We start from the raw sequence: 21,752 nt of genomic DNA, 5'->3' as shown, positions 1-21,752 counted from the left end.
TGGGTCGACCAGTTTCAGTGACTGTTAGTTACTTGTGTCACCTTCTTCAGGACTTGGGCAAACATTCAGTCATCGTATTCAGGGACATCTCGTCAACTGCTCAGTAGTTGAACCCGTCTGCCGATTACCTATAGTAAGCATCAGCGACAAAGGAGAACAGAAAATGTAACACCCTTCACTGATATGGTGACTATTTTGACAGACTACTATGCGACTAAAACCAAAGCGTGAGACAATGCCACAAACCGACGACAGCTCATACTAGCCTACCTTTCAGTATCATCAGTGGTGACACATGTCTGATCTTCAGTGTGGACAAAGAAAGCAGTGCCCGCTCATGATGTAACACTGTCCCACGATCGAATTGTCTGAATACTCAATTAGGGCGAGGAAGAAAAGTATCTTTGTTTCATGTGTTGAACCCATGACCAAATCATCTGTGAGCTATGGGAACATAAAAGAACAACAACATGGTAGAGTTGAATATTCAGCATGATTTAGACAGCATGTGCCATTTTGAAACACATCGTCAATACCTTTGCGTCCGCAAAAGGTCCCCAACAAACCAGATTTATAGTGCCTGATAAGGCAGCGCACTCACCTCAATCTGAGCATGACGCAGGACCACAGTATGTTGTGTCCTTAGTTAAATCCTCTGTCAAAAGCTGTCGCCAGTAGGCGTAAGGTCGGATGGCCTGCCAACCTCTACACATTGCGGAAAATACAATTCCTCCTTTGTCTGCTAACAGTCGCACAAAGCCGCTGTGTAGTTGTTATTACTGAATCCACTTTATGGATTCCGCTTTTGCTAGCCCCATCCAACCACCTCTTTTGCAAGCCTGCATCTCATTGCTATGCCTCTGAATCCCTCCTTTCCCCATGTCTGGGCATCTCCACAGGGCTCTCCTTTACTGTTGTGGTGGTATGGGGCTGCCAGAGCCCTGTTAAAAGTGTCTAGTGCAGCTAAGGGTGTTGATATTGGTGGGGTGGCTACTCGTCCACACTGGGCTACAGCTCCTGCCTCTTTTGTGATTCTGCTGGGGGGCTTGTATGTGACAGCTGTTGCAGCGCAGTCTGTGCTGTGCACTGCTGCTGACCCATGTCAATGGGATTCCTGAGATGGGGACAAAAAAGGTTTCCCCCCTCTTATTTACAATGTTCTGTTCCCTCAATTGCTCAATCCTTACTCATCTTCCCTCCCTTTTCCTTTTTTCTCATACTCTAGCTCTAACTGTGCTTCTCTATCCACCCCTATCTTCACGTCTAGTATCCAGATACCTCTTCATCTACCTCTACTCTCAACTGCTCCGTTTTTTTTTTTAAATTTATTTACTGGCATTTACAAGTATTTACAACAGAAACTGAAAACTATACAAATCCAGAACAATATATATACACGTGAGAAAAAAATAAAAAAAACTTTCAGTAAAGATCATTACATTTCCACCATATTTTCTCATAAAAAGACAATTTGCATTTCAGTTTATAAATTAATTTTTCAACCCTTGACAGCTTTTGCATTTCCTTCACCCAATCCTCAAATAAAGGAGGAATCCTGCTTTTCCAACCCCAAAGTATCAAACGTTTGGCCACAATGGCACCTCTAAAAAGACACTTTTTGTTAGTAAAAGGTCGACAGATGACAGGAGGTATGCCAACCTGTGGCTTTCTCGCCTCGAGGCTATTGTCTCTAATTGTGAAAATTCTGATTGGACGAATAACAAAAATACAAACTCGAGTGGACTCCACAAGGTTCACGCCAATGCATGCCTATTGGCTCATGGTGTGTTGAATCGGGTTGAGCTATTCTCACTCGATGATGGCATTCCAGGAAAGGTCCCCGCCAGTGTCTTTGTTAGCTTGAGCCATTCAGCACACTCCAAGGTACTTGGTGCTTTTAGCTCAAAAGGTATTGAATTTGCTAGAGTTAGAATTGCCTCCTAGTTTAATGCATCCGGTTCAGTTAGTGACTACGGCGGTGAATTGAGCCATGTACCAATTGAATCAGGCATTTTGCGGCTCAGATCAAATCAGCTTGCTGGTCTGATCAATGGACGCCCGACTGCATCAAGTTGATTCAAACAATTTGTAAAGACAGTCCAGCGGGTTTAGACTCGCCCAACCCTAATTAATGCTCACTTCTGTAACAAATGGAGTGCTGCCGCTGTTCTTGTTCGATGTCACAAACTCGGCCTTAATTGCTCCCATCTTGCAAGATTACTCATATGGGAACTAGCTCTTCCCTCCGCACAATACATTTTACAAAGAAAGACCATTTGTTGCCTTGTCCCAGTTTCCTGCCCTCCATATTCGTGGGTAATGTTGATTATGTCTCTGCAGCCCTGCAGTCCTTGCATTGTCTCTTATATGGCGGCTGTAACCTGCTGCCTTCTAGTATTAAAACATGCTTTAGTACATGTTGATGATGCAGTAATGCCTCACCCTTCAACATGCTTCCCCTTTGCTTCATACATGGTTAGCATGCACTGGATTACCGCAAGAACTGTTTCTTTATTTTTCCAAAGCTTAATTTGATTCCAAAACCCAATACGAATCGCACACATGGCAGTAACACTATGCATAACAGTGACTGGAAGCCAGTCTATGGTACTAGGAATGGATTTCTCTCGCAAAGCTCCACTTATACTATGCTATATGAGCTAAAAGCCCATAGGTTTCTGCCTGGTAAGTCATTATAGATTTTATGTACCAACATCAGCCTCTTCAAAAACAGATTTAAGAATGCTGACGTAAGTAACAGCGGCCCAAAACCTGGCAAAACGTTCAAAGCGATATGCCAAACTGTCTGGAAAAATACATGGGAGATGATTGGGTTTCTTTGTTTATTTAATTGTTTTTTAATACACTACAGTATCTGGGTTCGTGGATCCGGGATTATAACCTCTGTTGCTCTACATGACCTTACTTCAAATACCAGTGCGTTGTCCCTGTGCGATCATTGAAGTCATTGCTCAAAACATCTGGAGAGTCAAAGGGTACAGACCCCTTTTCTACAGTGCAAGTTAAAGTAGAATTCTTTTCACAAGAAGCCCCTGTTCTGCAGTTCAGTGATCCATATGAAGTTATGAATCTGTCTATTCCCAGTTGTAATGGCTCAATGCGAAGACAAAACAATGTTCACATGGATTAACAGTGTTGATAGTACAGCTAAAGACCATTGAATGCACTCTTTATTTCTCTGGTCTTCCTGTGTCTAAGACATCCCCTCCTAACATCACCTTTTAATACATTTTAAACTAATGACCCCTATGGTGAAAAGTGGATCTTAATGAAAGTGAAAGGAATGACGCATGCCACGGTGTCATTCAATATTGCTTGCTGGTGGGTAATTATCTGAAGAATGTAATCTAGGTTTGATTGTTTTTTAAAGTGTTCCCTAGAATATAGAGGTTTATTATGTACTTGTACTTTTAAAGCAAGGACCAGTCCTGTGAGTATGTCACATGCAGAGGAATAGACAAAGGTTTACAGAAAGAGCCATCAGTGAGCACGGTAGACAAAATAGCACGTTATAGCCCTATAGACTGCCAACAATTTATGGCCATAGGTTGGGGAAGGGTCATTATCCCAAGCGATAATGTCCCCTCCCGAGGCCTAAAAGGCTATTCACACATAATGGTAGTAGCAATACATGTTATGGAGCTATGGTGCTGAAGTAAAAAAACGTTCATTTTATAATGAGAAAGTAAATGGCCAAACTGAGTTAGTAATGTAAACGTGGTTTTATTTTACAATATTTAACATGTTGGTCTTCACACGTTAATCATCTCAATTTCAAACTTGGTTAAAACTGGAACGGTTTTAACATGAGCATATGTAAGGGGCTGTGAAAAAGTAAACGATTTCTCTGACAGAAAGTGAAAAAATTTTCCCATGTTTTAACTTTCTCATTTGTGTGCTAAATAGGATGTTGCAGTGAAAAAAGCCCTCTCTTAGAGAGGCAGTGGCCCTCATCAGGATGTTGGAGGTAACCATGCTGCTTTTAGCGGCATGGTTGCCTCCTTACCGCAATCCGGGCCCGGGTCCTTTGAATGAGGACTTACTGGGCCATCGCAACCTTGGCGGACCCAGTAATTCCCCGTCCGAGGAACCCGGACCCGGACCATCCCCATTCCCATTCGAGCGCCCATAGGGCTCAATGGGAGTGGGGATGGAGCTAACAACGGGCCCGTTAAATGACGGGCCCATTGTTAGCTCCCTGGTGTCCTCGCGGGACCCGGTATGGATGCCTGGTTTTTCCAGGCGCCCATTGCGGGTCCCGCGAGGAGACCTCGTGGTAGGGCGGAACGGGTTTACCGGCACCGGCACCTTTTGCAGTGCCGGTAAACCCATTCCGCCAACCTTATGATGACGGCCAGTGTCTAGTCGAAAGACAGCCTGTCAGGAAATTGCATTACTGTTTCCCCACCTGCTTCTGAAATCAGAATGTTAAAAATGCATTCAATACCAGTAGTTATTGACTGCACTCTGAACAGTCTGATTGGCTGAGAGGAGGTCATTATTGATTTCCATGTGCTAATACACATTTCACGTTAAATCTGCAGTGTGCAGGTGTAAACCTCAGGCATACATTTCAAACATCAGTGTATGTCATGACAAAGTAAAAGGAAACATATTACAAATGTCCTGACTAATAGGCAACTTAAAGATCTAAGAGAATAGAAATTAGATCTATCACAAGACATTAACATATTTATAACAATATAACAATTATCAACGTTGTCACATTCTGTTATCAATCGTAGACATGGGTGAGATCCAGTGACAGAGACATGTCAAACACTCATTCAGGAGACAACCTTTCATCCTATAGAACTAGAATACTCAAAGTTCTTATCGCGTGTTCTGTTGCCCTATGTGTCATCTTCACAATGTATTAATTTAGGGTACTTGGCAAAAGGTACCTATTATAGGGGATAGACTGCAGATAGTTAAACTAGTATGCCTATAAAAAGGTATAGGCTCCAAGAGGTTTCAACATGTGTCTTGATACACTTAACCTGAATCCTGGGGCTCCACCTCGTGATGCTTTCCTGGCTTTCTGTTTAGCTGCTTTCTAAACATTTACAGAGAGGCTCACAAACTAACTCGCCTCTTGGTTTTCGATGCTGTTTTTTTCACTGCAGCCCTCAACCCCTTTATTCCCCAAAAGCTATCATATTAACAAATACCTTTTTCAAACATGGATATGAATCCAGCCACAAGAATTCATGGGGAACTGTTAAAGGTATTTAAAATCGGGGGAACATTATAATATATTTTCCACTTTTAGGTTCTTGTATACAATGATCACACACACACATGCATTGGATATATGTTGTTTTTATTTTATTGCTTTAACTGTTTAGAAATATTGTCCTGAAAAAGCAACCAGAGGTGAAAATACGTGCTAGCACACACAACTTATGTATGTCTTCAAACACTAAATGAAGGAATACAATACAATCAGAAGCAACTGAAACATGTCTATTCACCGATAGTGGCAATGGCGCGACAGGGGTGTGCATTCTCTCTAAATCTACAACGCTGATTAGATTGCTGGCAGGAGACTTCACATTTCCAGACAATTGATGAGTGGTTAATTTCAGATACACATCTTTAGATAGGTCTTCAATAGAACATTATTAATACTATTGCTATTATTATAATATTTATTACCTGTGAACCTTGCTTCAGGAGGCAACAGAGCACTTTTAAAGCCAATGAAGGAAAAACACAGTGAGGGAAGCAGAGATACAAGGGAGAAGGTAACTAACAATAGGAGAGGGGGGTGATGGGCAATTTGTCAGCAAGGCATCTAAAAGCAAAAGTAGAAGGACATAGGGGGAGTATATCATCTAGTCTCAGATTAGGTGGAATGTGGAGGATGTGTGGACCTGGGTATTTTGGAGGAGCCATTCCTCAAAGAGGAGAATCTTCAGCACCTTTCTGAAATGTAGAAATGAGGGTGCGGGTCTGGTGTTGACTGAGAGGAGGTTCCAGAGTCTGGGGGCATGGACAGAGAAGGCCTGACTTCTGGTTCTTTCCTTCCTGCACCAGTGGAGTTGACGTCTGCATATGTCTCTAATTGTGGTATATCGTAGGCATCCGGTAATGCTGAGGTTCTCAGAGAGCTAGCTTGGAACATCAGGGCAGCAGCCTTGAAAATGCTGCCTCAGGATTTGAAGATAGTACGTGCGTGCAGCACGAGCCAGTGCAGTTCAACGAGGGTGATGTGGTCAAATTTGCAGAGTCCTTTAGTGAGTCATGCTGCAGTATGTAGACTACATCTGAAGGGTAACAGGGTAATTAACAGTAGGCCTGCCAGATGGGCATTGCCATTGCCCAGGTGGAAGAGGACCAAGGCTTGAACAGCAGATCTGAAGTTGTTTACTAGGATTACGGGCTTGTCTTTCTGCAAAAGGGAAATTTGGTACCTGTGACAAATTGAATTCTGCGCTGCACGAGTGCGAGTATGAAGGGTGGCTAAAGCACTCACTCAGCCATCACACTTCTACAAACCAAGAGCCAACACAATCATAAGCGCTAAAACTGGCAAAAAAATGCGTCCTTTGCCTTTTTTGGTAACGTGGGCAGAGGGAAGGTATACTCTTAAGAGGGGTGAGAATGCGGTTCAGTAACAGCCCAAAAAGCCAAGTATAACAGTCAAAAATAAAGGAATGTCCAATCAACATTCCATAAAAATATACATACTTTAATTAAACACAACATGTACAATAATAACTAACGAGAAAACATTGTAAAAATCCACCCCTGTTGAAAGAACACAGAAGATGCAAGAAAGCAAAATGCAGTACTCTGGTAATGAGACAGGAGAGAAGGCAATAACAATCACAATGTTTACAAAGATTTGTTTTGGAGGTTGCAAAAATGTATTAATGTAGCTTAGCCAGTCACCAGGGCTCTTCCACCTGGTGAGGTCCTGGGTACCACCGTGGCAGGCAGAGGGGCAGGTCTGGCAGCAGGTCACTCCTCACGTTGCTGGGACTCAGGGACAAGATGGGTTCTTGTTCCATGGCCCCACTGCTTTGAAGGACCTCTGCAGTTGTGTGCCCCCCTCCCCAAACACAGGGGGGACAGCCACACAGCTGCAGGTGTCCTTCAGAGAAGCGAGTTGGCAGAGTGGCAGGTCTTGTTTCAACAGCAGATTACTCCCAATGTTCCCTGAGGTTGGTTAGGGGGAAAAGCTTGCCTCTGCCTTGTATTACCTGTCTTTACCGCACAGCCGGAGGACTTTGGAAAGGACTGCTTGCCCGACAGGTTCTAAACAAATTCTTCTTCAAGGGCTGAAGTTCAGTGATGAATCAAGGAAGTGGTGGGAACACCCTTCTTTTAAAGGTTAAACCCTTCAGGTGATTGGACTAAAACTCGTCCTCCTTTAGGGGTCCAATACCTGTTTTGGAACAAGTAGACTTCTGACATCACACCCAAATTGCTTTGTGCAACAGGAGGTGGAGGAGACAGGAAGGAAAGATAGAGGCAGAGAGAAGCAAGATATTGTAACCCTCCTCTAGCTATAAGAGCTCTGTCTGTTTACACTAACCCTGGCCCACCCCTTCTCAATAGAATCAAAGGCCTTTGCTAGACTTCACACCAGGGGACTGCATAGCTAGTTTGTGGATGGGTGCGCCCTTTGAGTCCTGTTCCCAGGCCAGCTTTCTGTGAAGTGGGTCTCTCTGGGTATGGGTGACCTCCCCCCACAAAGGAACAAAGAGTGGCAATCCCCCAAGGTACATTCCTGCCAGCAGTGGAAATGTCCAGCTTGTTTGGGGAAAATACACATAATCCCTTCATAGCTGATGTTAAATTGCTGTGGCTGTAATACTTATGCGAAATAGCACCCACCGTACCATAACTCATGTATGGCCTATATTTAAAGATGTATCTGCCACCAGGAGAGTAGACCCATGATTATTTGGTTTTGGGCTGGGGGGGCATGTCTTAAGTGCCTTAATTGCATGTCATAAGTGCAAACCCTTAGCTGCAGAGACATGGCAGACACTGCAGCTGTCAAATGTGCTCCTGCGGCCTCTGAACCTACTCTGTGCCACTGGTAGAGCAGGCGATGCAGATGCAGATGACGATACTGATGCAGCAGGGAACAGGTACACAGTATGCTTTTTGCATGGAGTTTATGAAAGGGGTATCTGACCAGCAGATGTCCCTTTCAGGGATGGAATTACTTGCATAATTTTATGAATTAATAAAAAACAAAAAAGCCAGGCTTTTTATTCCCTTGCCAGATGGCAATTCCTCGCAGGACAAATATATAGAAATAGCTGTACTATAGTATGGCAGTCTCCATACTATAGTCAAGGTGTGTGACATGAGCCATGGAAAATCACCCACATTTTTTTTTCTAAAAACGTAATTTGCATGATGGATTTGGCTGATATTTTCCAAACAAAAACTTTGTCAACACCCCCTAACTGGACATTATAGAGAGACATTTGTACAAAAATGTAAAAAGTCATTAAGAAAGCAAAAAACCCTGTATTCAGCCTAGTCCCATTTGTTTTCAAATAGAGAAAACGTCCATATTTCATCAAGCCGAAGCGCAAAAACTGCTGGATAGAATTGGACCAAATAAGAAACAACTTGGGCACAAAACATTGAATCTCTCTGACAGGTTTGGGTTTCTTAAATATAGTTTTTAAAATATTTGATGGGTAAAGGGGTTTCCCTTCTCTGAAAAATATAGCTATATCTCATATAGGGCTTTGCTGCGAAGAGGAGCTGAAAAATCGCAATTTTACCAGGGGAATGTGAAAACAAAAAGTGAAAAAAGCTATTTGGAGGAGGAAAAAGGAGGAAATTGCATGAGGCTAGAGGTGAGGAGTGGGGAAGAGGATACCATGTGACATTGGAGAGTTGGGATGGTCTGGGGAGCCAGTAAAAATTCAAACATTTTTGGATTATTGGGGGAATACTGTGGGAATCTTGCAAGATCACCGCAGTGATAACGCAAGACGCACTCTGAAAAGAAAATACAGCACATGAACAAAAGAGTGAAAGGGGGTAATGGGAGAGGGCCAGGGAGGGGAAAAACAGCTAGGTGGTGTGGAGAGACCATGTAAAGAGGAGGGGGGCACTTGGTCAGTGCCTCTGAGAGCAGGGAAGAGGTTTCTTAATTTTCACAGGAATACCGGGGGATTAAAGTGGGCATGAGTAGTTCATTCCCCCTGTATATATAGTTATTTGCCATTAAAGGGGGAATCCTGTGGGAATCGTAAGAGTGGAATTTTCTTTTTTTTATCCCCAGTGGGCCCAAGGGAACCTATTGGTGCCACATGTACAGTGGCCACAGCCGAAGGCCATGGCTAGTGGGCCCCAAAAAAACCTGTTGTTGCAATATGTACAGTGGCCACAGCCAAAGGCATTGACTAGTGGCCCCAAAGGAAACTTAATGGTGCAATATGTATTTATTTATATGCAGAAGGAACACTGCTCTTTTGATAAAAAAAGAACATACAACAGATCAGATTTAATGCAACAAAACCCATGAAATTCATTGGATGTGGGAAGTGATGATCATCTTAACCCCCTGCTGCAAATCCCATGAAAACATACATAAAAGGTGGGATTCACAATGCCATACACGATTAAAGGCTGGGAAGATAGCTTAGCGGGTTGAGAACTTGCTGCTGTGATCTGAAGGTCACAGGTTCAAATCACGGCAAGGCAAACCCATCCATTCATCCTTCTGAGGTCAATAAATGAGTGCCAAGTCTGGTTGGGTGATATTGTATGCATATGTGTTTGATTTAAAGTGCTCAGGCATAAGCGATATATAATGAACACATCAGTGGAACATAGGGGTCATCGATGGGGGGACGCTGAGTTTAGATGATCATCACTCCCAACATCCGATGAATTTCAATGGTTTTGTTGCATTCAATCTGATCACCTTCACTGTCCCAGAACTATAGTTTTTCAGTGAATATAGACATAGTTAGATTATATGTGTAGTATATTATATTATGTCATTTTATTTATAATACATATTCATTGGATTATATATATTTATGTTATTATATTAATTGTATATATAGTCAACATAATTAAATATAAATATATGCTTGTATTATATCTAGTACAATTTATGGATATAATGAGTATCATAAATACATACAATTACATTTTGCCACTGGACCGTTTCCCCCTCTTCTCAAGCCCTCCCTTTTGCATTCCCTCCTTAAAAAGCCTCTGGCCAATCCTACCTGCCTGGCAAACTAGCACCCACTCTCTATCACTACTTTCATGGGCAAACGCCTGGACAATCTGGCCATCTCCAGCTTACTCTCCACAGCAAATCTGTTGGTTGCCTCCACAACCACCAGTCTGGCTTCACAGAAGCCAAAGGCACAGAAACTGCTCTACTGAACACTCTCCTGAGCACTCTCTAATCTTGACTCCAACCTTTCTTCTGTCCTCATCCTCCTTGAACTGTCCTCTGCTTTTGATATGGTCAATCATGCCATCCTGATCAATCGACTCTGTGAGAATCCAGGAATCATTGATCTGGCCCTGTAGTAGTTGACCTCCTTCCTTCTGTACTGACCCTCCCAGGTCCAACTTGGGTCCTTCCTCTCCACCACCTCTCTCTCCACATGTGGTGTTGCTGAGGGGTCTGCCCCCTCACCCTGCTCTTCAATGTCTACTTGGCCCCTTAGGCCCACCTAATAACTACCTTCTCCCCTAACTTTCAGTTTATGCGGATGACACTTCAGGCTCCCCTCAGCCTCGTCTCCTCTCTCGCTCATTCCTGACTGTCTATCCGCGATTCAGATCCTTCTCATTGGGACCCCTGCTCCCGCTTTCCCTCTCTCAATCTGGCCGCCCTCCTTGGGCCCTCTTCCTTCACCTTCCTGTGAGCCAAAAAACCTCAGTGTCATCTTTGACTCCACTCTCTCCTTCTCTCCTCACATCACAGACCTTGCCAGGAAGGCCCACTACCAGCTGCACCTCAGAGTTTGTCTTCCTTTTCTCACTTTCCCCCGAGAAGCTCACTGTCTCCAGAGCAATGGTTCTCTCTGGGCTGGACTACTTTAACAGCCTCTTTCTCAATTTGCCTTCTTCTACTCTCTGCCCTCTTCAAGGAATCCAGAATAAGACTGCAAGACTTATCCTTGGCTTCAAGCTCAGGGATCGTATCTCTATAGCCCTGAAATCTCTACAGTGGCTCTCAGTGGCTGCAACGATCATGTTCAAGACCCTCTGGATCATCCACAAGGCTTTCTGGTGCTGGGGCCCGCATTACATCCAACTCTCTCTTCCAAAATACCTTCCTTACCGAGCCCTCTGCTCAGCTACCTCCAACTCTCTAAGGGTCAGACGATTCTCCAGGCAGAGTGTGGGGGGTAGATCTCTCTACTCTGCAGGTGCCTCTCTCTGGAATAGTCTCCCTGCCCCTCTCAATCTTGAACCAGACCAGCTCAAGACCTTCCTTTTCTCCTCTGCTTTCTTTCTCTCCGTACCCTGCTAACCTACTTATCTGCTGCACGGACTGGTTTCTTGGCTACTCTGGGAGCATCACTCGGTACTAGTCTCCTCCATGATCAGTCTCCACTGCACTGCCTCTAGGCCTACCACACACTTAGGGGCTGTAACTGTAACCTCTGCAGTTCCCTGACTCCTTGCTCTTACCCACAGCCACGCTCTTACTCAGAGCATTTGCTGCCCTGATTGCACTTCCCACTTCCTTTTCCCTTGCACTTCCTTTACCCTTACCCCCTGCATTTCACGCTGTCGCACTTGCACGATCTGAATGACACAAAGCCTAGTAAGATTGTTTGTCTTGCCCTCCCTCTGTCTTCCATACCTTGTCTTGTCATGCCTCTAAACACATGTGTATAGGCATGTTATAAATAACATATATCATTAACATATATAATGCGTGATAAAATGATTACATAATGTATGCATATGTATAATAGATTTTTTATCAGCTATTTTAGATATTAATTACAAGTGTTAAGTGTTAAAATAATGTTATGATAGTATGTGTATAGTTATCGTAATACATTAAATACATATAATAAATAACAAAATATATAACTTTGTCTCAGCAGCCAAGGTCATTTCCAAAAAGGCCAATTCCTACAATACTAGGATTGCTAACGCTAGCTCGGACTCAAAAGAACTGTTCTCCATCCTACGAGAACTAGAGAACCCTGCTAGCCCCAACACAAATGTTTAGACTGACAAAGATTGGTGTGCGACCGTTCAGGATGCCCTCGACAAACAAAATTAACCTAATCCGTAACAAAATGAATGCCAAAAAAATCCAATAATACCTCCAAAGCACCTGCCCTTCCCACCCCTAAAACCACCCTCCCCCATTGATCTTACACCTTTCTCCTTCTCCCAAGTCTGTGAAGAGCACATTCTAAAGTCTGTTTGATCCCTTAAACCCTCTAACTGCCAAGGCGACCCTTGTCCACCGCACATTGTAAAGATGTGTGTGTCTACTATATCCACAATCATCACCGACTTTGTAAATGCCTCCTTCAAGATTAGCATTGTTCCCAAATGCTTCAAATCCACCTGCATCACCCCACTCCTCAAAAAACCTTCACTTGATCCTGCCATACCCACTAACTACTGCACCATCACCACAGTACCCTTTCTGCTAATGATTCTTGACCGTGTCACTTATTCAAAAGTCCAATACTTTCCAGAAGTTATTCATCTTCTGTACTCAAGACAATCAGAATTCCAACCGATTCACAGCACTGAAAACTCCCCTGCTGGACCTTAAAATGCAATTGGACAGCAACCTGAGATGCAGGGAATCTTGCCATACTCCTCTTTCTTGAACTTTCCTCTGCTTTTGACTTGGTTGACCACGATATGCTCTGCCAACAACTAGGTTCTCACTTCCTTTTTTTCGTGGAAGCCATTGCCTTGGAGAAATCCTTCCTTGCAGATAGCATTTCAAGAATTTGCATTGGGAACTCGGCATCAGACCCCATCCCACCACCCCTGGGTGTCCCCCAAGGCTCTTGCCTGTCCCCCAGCCTCTACAACAACTATACTAAGCCACCCTTCGACATCCTTGACTCTCTCAACATCACATACAAAAACTTTGCCAATGGTACTCAAATACTCATTCCCATCAGTGGCATCCACTCTGAGGACACCATCTTCATCAACAAGATCTACGCCACCATCCAAAACTGGATGGCCACCCACAACATGTGTCTGAATGATGATAAGACTGAACTTTTGATTGTGGGCTCTCCTTTTTGACTCAGCAAGCGCTCGTCCTCCTTCTCCGCTATCTCTATTGATGGCACCTCAATCCCTGTTTTCAAACAAGTGAAAACCCTGGGGGTCTACCTAGATGCTGAACTCAGCAAGTCTAAACACATCAATGCTTTGGCCTCCTCCACTGGGTATAATGCTAAACTCATTTTTCTGAGCAGACAAATCCTATACCCACCCAACTGTCTCGCGCTCGCAAGAGCTCTTATCATCAGCAAGCTCCATTACTCCATCTAAGTTGCAATTCCTCCAAAATAAAGCCCTTTGTGCAGCCTTGCGTCTGTGCCATTATGATCACATCACAGCCTCCAGACGAGAAGCCCATTGGCTACCCATTAAAGCCTGCATTGAGTTTAAAACCCTGATTCAGGCACATCTCTGCATCTTCAACGTGGCACCCACTGACTTGAAAAAGAGCCTCTGGCTGAAACACCCGGAACGTGCTCTCCACTCCTCTCAAAGTACACTGCTGGTTATTCCAAGATTCAAAACGTCCAGAGCTGGAGGTGTTAGCTTCACGGTCACTGCCCCCATACTATGGAACTCCACCTCCCATTAGTGATGAAACTTCCTACCCCGGAAACTAGTCAAACCTGACTCTTCAATAAATAAAAATAATGTTTTGATTACCTGTTCCATCTACCCTTCCCCCATATAACATCTGATTGTGCTATGTCTTTTCTCCTGCTATATACTGTATAAACACTGTGATACCCTTGGGTCGGGCTGTTACAAACATTTTATAAATAAATAAATAAATACAATGATATCCACATTACATTTGCATTATGTATAACATTTATTTCTATACATTATGACATATTTGTATTGCTTTATTATATGTATTTTATTTGTGTTAATGTTATGATCTCTATATGCATATTCATTATATTATATTTGTTACTATAGCTTTTTTACATTAATTCTTTTTATTTACTATATATCCTATACATATATACATATATATTTATACATATACCATATACTAAATTAAATACATATGTATAATAAATAAGACGGATGTAGTTATACCGATATATAGGTATACAATGCATTGCACGTTGACAATGTCCTGCTTGGGATGAGACTCAAGGCTATATCATTATGGAAGCATTAATGGACGTTCCCCTTTCTTGCTTGCCTGTTGACAATATGTAAATAAAGGCTTCAACCTCAAATTTCACATTTGCAAAAGAGTTCAATTTCTAGCTTCTGGTTTTGGTTTGTGTTGTCGACAATATTATGTATTATTTATGAAAATATATGTATATTATTAATTCAGTCTATTGTATTTATTATATTTCCATATGTATTTTATGTATTATGCTTCATTTATTATATTGATTTATTAGATTTATTATAGATGTATAATTCATGTATGTGTATAATATTTTAAATAAATACACATAACTAATGCAATGTATAATATATGTAATTTTTTTATTGTGTATTTTTTATTAAATGGACTAAACTATATATTAATGCGTGTGTGTGACCTCTATACATGACTATAGATATACAATATGCATGGTTATAGATGAGCGGCAAAGTGGTAAAGTTAACTTTAGTATTTGACAACATGCAAAGTTGTTAAGTTGTCATTGATAACTTTGCAACTTCACCAAGTTGCAAAGTCAGAAAATGCACAAAACTCATCGTACGGAATGACCACTTTGCACACCCCTGTTCATCATTTGCTCCTTTCACTTATAATACGCCTGCACTATATGTTTCAGTCCACCCCTAGTTATTGAAAGTAATGAAGAAAAATGTCAATGTCCCCTTGACCAAGATCCAAGCATGTGTATACAGGTTGGTGCTTAATGCAAAAAGTGCCATTCCCACAGCCATCATTGGCAGAAGTATCAATGGCAAGTCAGACTATGCCAGAGCTCTTTACTTTGTCCTTCCTGAGGTGCAAGTAAAAGTACAAAAAACACCTCCTAGATTGCCCAAAGGGCTCAATCAAAGAGGTCATGTTTCTCCAGCCCGGACAGGCATCTGCTGGCGGCCAGTATGCAACGGAAATCACGCTTACCCCTGTGTTTGGCATCCACATGGCTCGTTGGTTTTGGACCGACATACCATCAAGTAAAATCTCTAAATGCAAGCAAAGCAACACTCTCTATTCTGCCATCTCCAACATTTTTTCAGATTCCTGCCTACTAATTCACTGGCAGAGGAGAGAGCGCTTCCTTTAATCAAGCCACCCGTCTTTGTACTGAGTACCACCAAGCAATATACACACCTCCTGCTTCTCTCTGCCTCTCTCAAACATTAGCAGAACCACCTCCGATTCCGGAGGAAACTCAAGACCTTCCTTTTTGCTTTCGCTTTCTCTCTTCCTCTCCCCTGCTGATGCACGTGACTGCTCCGCAGTACTGGTCACCCTCTGAACCCTCCTATATGTCCAGTTGCCCTTGCGTTGCCTCCGAACTCCCCAGCACTTAAGGGTTTGTATCTGCAACCCCACAGTCCCTTCTTTCTGCACCTTTGAGACATCTGCTGGCTGCACTTGTGAGTTAACTGCACTTTCCCCTTCTCCTCCCTCTGGCACTTCTCCCTTTGCCTCTTCTCCGCACCTGCGCGATCTGAATGGTACAAGGCCTAGTAAGATCACTATTTTGTCCTCCCTTTGGTTCCCACTCCTTGTCTTGTGGCACCAAGAAAGACTTGTGTACAGGTGCGTTATACATGCCACATCTTATCATATCATAGAAGAGATATTAATGTGTCGTTCTTCATTTCCTGTCAACGCGTATGAAATCCTCCTTTCTCTCCTTCCTGTGTCTGTGTTGTTCTTTAATCTTCTTGCCCAAATTTAACTTGAGACTGTTTAGTCCACTGGGTGAACACTGAAAGTGTCAAAAATACATAAACAAATGCAAAAATAAATACATGGACACATTCTAGTCAACAGAACGAACAAGAAGAATTAATGAGCTATAGAAAATCTAATTAAACCGTAGTATTGCAATTTACCAAATTGTACTGCCACGTGGAAGCTGGTAGTATAATAACAATTAAGAATGTAAAAAAGTAGAAAAATAACAGGAACATTCTGAGAACATAAAAAAGGTTGTCTCAACTATTGTTAAACTTTAAAAACCAGGTAGATTGAATGTAAAGAGAGTATTTCAAATGCGGTTTTGGTAAGAACTCTCTTCGCTCAACACATTGAGTGCATAAACACCAGAAGAGGAGTAACACAGAACAATGACATTATCTAAGGATTTCTAAAGACTAGACTGCTGACCCATGCAGTCTATCCGTTTTTTTGCACATTTGTCTGCACAGAATTGTGAATACAGTAAGCTATTCCGGTACTAGTCTTGGGACTTCCCCAACATACTGGAGCTCTTATGAAAAGTAAAAGTCCTTTCCTGCGTTCTTCATGTTGACATATATCACTGAAAAATAGCTATTCTAGGGTTACCACACTTATCCTTACATGGAAAATAGATGCGTTCTTGTCAGAGAGCATTGAGGCAAATCAAATTTGCTCTCAGCAGCGTGATCTCTGCAAAAGCATGTAACTACATCTCATATCACTACTTGGTAATTATGTGTAACGTTATTAATAACACTAAAAGTCATCGCTTGGAGATCATCTAGGGGACAGAGCAGGGATCTCTTCAAATTCACACACTATTTCTCTCTACGTCGAGCCCCACTGGCTGAGGAATTTCCCAATAGGACCCGGCCACACTGTCATTCACGGAGTAATATTCTGATCCTCATATAACCTACAGACAACTGAAAAAATGCACACACGCTTCAGGTGCCATATTGATGTATTACTCAACTGAAGAGAAATTGAGGAAAAGGCGCTCCACACTAACCTCCTCTCCCCTCGAAGTTTCCTCTGCTCCGTCTACCCGTTTCAGCTCCTATGCTACCCTCACACCCTTTCTTTAGCGTCCTGCAGAGCTCAGTTCCTTTCCTGCCAGGTTTGTGCAATATAAATATTATAGATACTCATTTTAGTGAGATGTAAGGAACAGGAGTAAACGATCAGTATACTGAGACAACTGAAAGATATTTACATGGGCATCTATAGCTAAAGTCGAACACCACCCACCCGCGACTTGACTAGAATCGGAGATCTGACTCTTAAGATGAATCAATGTCATCCAAATGCAAAGCTCTCTCCATTCTGTCCCCAATGCTTTGATAAATTCTAGAGATCTTGTTTTCAATAAATTCAATTTGTAGTTTCACAATTCATCCTTACAATCCAGCCAATAGGATCATCAGTTAGCGAGACCAATAACTTTTTTTTTCCAGCAACACCTTGTATGGAAGCTTCTTTAACAAAGTTACTTTTCTTTATTACAGGGATCCTTTAAAGATCATCTCTTCATGTGCTGGCATTGCCCCCAACCAGGATAGGGTATTTTTCTACATTTGTACACCAGAAATCTTTGGAAAAGGTCAGACATAACATGTAAAATGTCCTGATTTCTAGAAGTATTAACACAGATGTTGTTGCTGACTATCATTTGTAATGAATGATGGAATTGATAAACCTTTAAAACAGCTGATATTAGGAAAGATGACCACCTAAATAAAACAACCATAACAAAAACAAGAGTTTTGGTATATGTAGTTTATTGCATTTTACATTTCGCATGGCGGGAAGGAATGAGGAATGACAGCACAGATAGGAAGAAATGACCGCATGGGAGGGAATGAAGGGCAGCACCAGAGGGTGGGAGAAGCACTTTGGGGGGAGAAATAAGAAATAAATTGCAAAACGAGTGAATATTAAAACAATCCAATAGATTAAATCTAGGCCAGCAACAGTACACGGGAGCTTTGTACAGCATTTGAAGGAAGGAGTGACAGGGCAAGGGGGGGCTGAGCAACAGCATAAAGGGGGACTGATCAACAGCACAAAGGTGGGTGCAGCGATAGCGCTAGAGAGGGAAGCAGCAACAGCGCAAGGGGGAAGGAGTGACTGCACAAGGGTGAGGAACGACAGTGCAAGGGGGAGGAGTGACAGCACAAGCCGAGTGCTACAGCACAATGGGCGGAGGCACAACAATGCAACGGGGAGGAGCGATGGTGCAAGGGGGCAGGAGGAACAGTGCAAAAGGGGGACAAGGGACCATGCAATGGGGAGGAGGGACAGCGTAATGGGGGAGGAGGGACAGAGAAAGCGAGGGAGGAGGGACAGTGCAAGGGGAGCAGGGACAGCGCAAGGGGGTAAGGAGGGGTAGCAGAAGGGGGAAAGGAGCAACTGTGCAAGTGGGGAGTGACATCTGTTGATTGTACGTATACTTGCAGCCGCTTTTGGTCATAGTTGTCCTATATTGTATTTTTTATCTCAATGTGATTACTTACAAGGACACCTCTAAGTTGTCAGTGGTACTGTACCTATCCAATGAACTACAACCGAAGCTGTCCTCACAACTTATTTTATAGGCGAGGTGCAGAACCACTGACAACATATAGATGTTCTCATAAGAAATCATATTGAGCCTTTTTATGAGGACATCTGTATGTTGTCAGTGGTGGTGCAACTCTCCAAAAATGAAAAAATAAAATAAACAAGAACCAGGGAACCAGGAAACAGAAATGGAAACAGAGTGTGAGCAGAAGAAGACATTTGTCAGTGGTACTGTACCTCTTTAATGAAATACAGCTTACATATAACCTCACAACTTCTTTTATTGGGGAGGTGCAGTACCACTGGCAACATAAAGATGTCCTCATAAGAAATCTGGGACATTTGTGTGTCATCAGTGGTACTGTGCCTCTCAAAAAAATTATTGCTTGCATGGTAACCGTATCCAGAAAGGGAAACCTACCTGTATCAAAGGGGCCAGGAAAGTAGCCCAAATATATCCCAACTCCGTCTGGCTGTGAAAAGAACGATCACTACGCAACTCCAGCTTTGAAAGTGACACATAAACATGACATGCAACAGTACTCCTGATTGGAGGAAAATGTGTTAAACCAGCCCCTATTGGATTACATCGGCATAATGGAACAAAAAATAACATTTATGGGCCAATTCATGGAATTATCTGTGCGTAAAATAGGGTACTTGCACGTGCAACTGTGCGCAAATCTGCCTTCATCGATTCATGGAACCGAATGCACAGTACTTTCCCTGGACATTTGTGGATTTCGCGCTGGCTCAGCACGTACGTCTGTGTGAGCCGTTGAGGGCCTTGTGGGAGACTCTGGGCAAAGCGTAGGCGTGGCCTGCGCAGAGGTTTGGAAGGGTGCGGAACACCACAAATGGGGAAGAAATGGGAATATGTTGGTGTTCCGTGGGATGGCCTGCAGGCAGTCGCTCAAATGCGCACTATTGCGCGGCACAAGACGTATTCATGGATTCAATTGTGCAATGTCTCGACTTGGAAATGGCCACGCAAGTCCTTTATACAATCCGCCAACTGAAGGAAGGTGTAAGTACACTTGCGCGTAGGATTTTCAGCAGCAGGTGGGGTTGCATGTTAGATTTTGGGGTGCGTGTACTCAATATAGGTTCAGATGTAACTCAGGGGTGTGTGTAAGCAGTGTAGTGGGGTGCAGGAATGTTTCTCGCGGGTTCGCACGGAGATTTTCGGAGTTATTGCCGAGTTACAATTTTTTATACGCATGCTGTCGGGATGCTGGTTACAGTTACGGGGGACCCCACACAGGGTCCCTGAGTCGCAGGCCTGCTTATGGGGGGGCCCACACACTGTTTGAAGGGTGCGTGCATTCACGCCCAAAGGAGCGTGCAAAGGTAGCTGATATGGCAGTTTTTTGCTTTGTGTGTGGCCGTGTTGGGGGCGTTCCAGGCGTGACTTGCAAAAACGGTTAGTTTGCGCAAACAATTCCATGAATACGCTGGTTAGGCAGATTTTCTTCTGCGTGCAGGCTCGCGCAGTGTCCTTCTTGACGTGTGCCACTTGCGTGATTTCTTGCGAAATTCCATGAATCAGCCCCTCATTGTGTCAGCAGATTATGCCACAGCATTTCCAGTTGTCATTGCAAACACATTGTCAGTTTTCTGGCACCCCCTTACTCTCTTTCCTCTCTGTGGTAATGGAGTTAGTGATATTTGGCTGGTTGTGCCACCAAAATGCGTCAAAAGCAGAACATGCACTTATAACAGAAGAAATGCAGCAAGACATTCGGCTAGTTTACTGAAATAAACGCAGCCATGGGCTTTCTTGACTCTTCAACTCAAATAGAGAAATAATTCATTGCACTTCTTGCAGCAATTCCACCGGTTTTTGTCAGGTTGCAGCAATGTATTTTACAATACCATGCGCTGAGGAGTATTTGCAGCTTTGAAACAAAGGAGTCTTATCTAAAGAAAGGGTCTGGCTATTTCCTCGAAGCTTTTACTGACAACGAGCAGGGGATAAGGACAACATGTACGCATCAAGCTGTCACATCAAGAGCCTCTTGGCAGCTTCAGCACCTCACTCAAAGCATAGTAGATTTATTCGATGTCCAGAAGACTCTGTTCAATCAATCTGATGTGTCCCTCTCACTGACCTCTGTGTGTCTCTGTGCCGGAAGCACATGCTACCCCGCTGACTATGATGCAGGGCTGCATGCTCTATAATTGACCCACATACAGTTAACAGTGGATAGCAAGCTACGATTATATACGTATTTAAAATACAACAAAAGTATAGCAAAACACTGTTGGGTAAAAGTACCGAAAGAAATTACAGTTTGCTATGCACCAGTAAAATAATACACTACAACCTCCGTATAGGGTGAAAGGTCAAAGCAGTGCTGAGGGGTGGAGATGCCGCAATTAAATACTGGGTCACCAATGTGGCTTTGAGCCTGTAATCCAAATAACGAAAGTCATCGCCACAGGTTTATTCCCTGCACCAACAGACACTGTACTTGATAGTGACGTTTGTAAATACCATTCTTTTCTACCAACCACATCGGCCGTCTTGCCAACACATTTTAGCACTATTTTAGCCAAATGTATTTCTGAAAATAACCAGGCCCAGGTTTTGGAAATTTAGTTCGCCCTTTCGCCACAAGGTGACTCCTTGTCATTCAGCAGGGGTTGAAGTACAACCTCATTAATGCAGTTGCCCTGGACACAAATGAACTGTGTGCTGTAGTCAGCCATATAGGTATTCAAGCACCTGTTCTTTTCTGTAGTAGTGTTGGTTGCACTGTTGAGTGCCAAACTGGTGTACCTTTGACAGATTGAGGATCAGGGTTTGAAACTGGTTTCTGCCTCATCAACTGGGTAAACGCCTCATTAACTGAGTGGCGCCTAATCAACTGAGTTACAGGTATCAATCTATTGCTATTTTGAGCTGAGGTATTTAACATCTGAAATATGTATTTATTTACTGTTTAAATATATCGCCTGCTTTTCACTGGATGTGCTTTCCTGTACTGGAATTTTCTTTGGTGCAGAAAATAAGCACAGGTCACTGGAGAATGTTTTCATTATTTTTTGATACCTGTTCTTTATTTATTGT

The sequence above is a fragment of the Ambystoma mexicanum genome, chromosome 5q (assembly GCF_040938575.1).
Source record: "Ambystoma mexicanum isolate Mex_15411 chromosome 5q, UKY_AmexF1_1, whole genome shotgun sequence".
In the NCBI taxonomy this organism is placed as follows: Eukaryota; Metazoa; Chordata; class Amphibia; order Caudata; family Ambystomatidae; genus Ambystoma; species Ambystoma mexicanum.
The sequence above is the reverse complement of the archived record's forward strand: the minus strand, read 5'-3'. Positions refer to the sequence as shown.